This window comes from Echinops telfairi, unplaced genomic scaffold (assembly GCF_000313985.2).
Source record: "Echinops telfairi isolate 266 unplaced genomic scaffold, ASM31398v2 ScPeMD7_2291;HRSCAF=2852, whole genome shotgun sequence".
In the NCBI taxonomy this organism is placed as follows: domain Eukaryota; kingdom Metazoa; phylum Chordata; class Mammalia; order Afrosoricida; family Tenrecidae; genus Echinops; species Echinops telfairi.
Window position 1 is genome coordinate 22,295,784 of NW_022106189.1, and position 476 is coordinate 22,296,259.

Below are 476 nucleotides of genomic sequence, written 5' to 3' on the forward strand. Positions count from 1 at the left end.
GGTGTTGGTGAAGAATATTGAAAGTACCAAGGACTGCTAAAAAACAAAAATTCCATCTTGGAAGAATGTTTCTTAGAAGCAATGATGGAGAGACGTTGTCTCAAGTACTTTGGGCAGGTTATGAGGTGAGACACATCCCTGGACACGGATATCGTGCTTGATGAAGTGGAGGGGCAGTGAAATAGAGAAAGGTCCTAGACAAGATGTATTGACACAGTGGCTGCAAAAATGAGCTTGCACATGAGAAGGTGGTTCAGGTTTGGGAAGTGTTTCTATTGCACATAGTGTTGCTGTGATTCACAACTGACTCCATGGCACCTAGCAACAACAACAACATACTCTAGTTCCTGGTGCCTGTTTTCAAAGTCATTTAAGTTGGGGAAATCATTTGTTTATTGTAAATGAATACAATATATGTTATGTAAAAATGAAAATGATCAAAATTGTAATGTGCTATTAATGACTACACCTGCAAC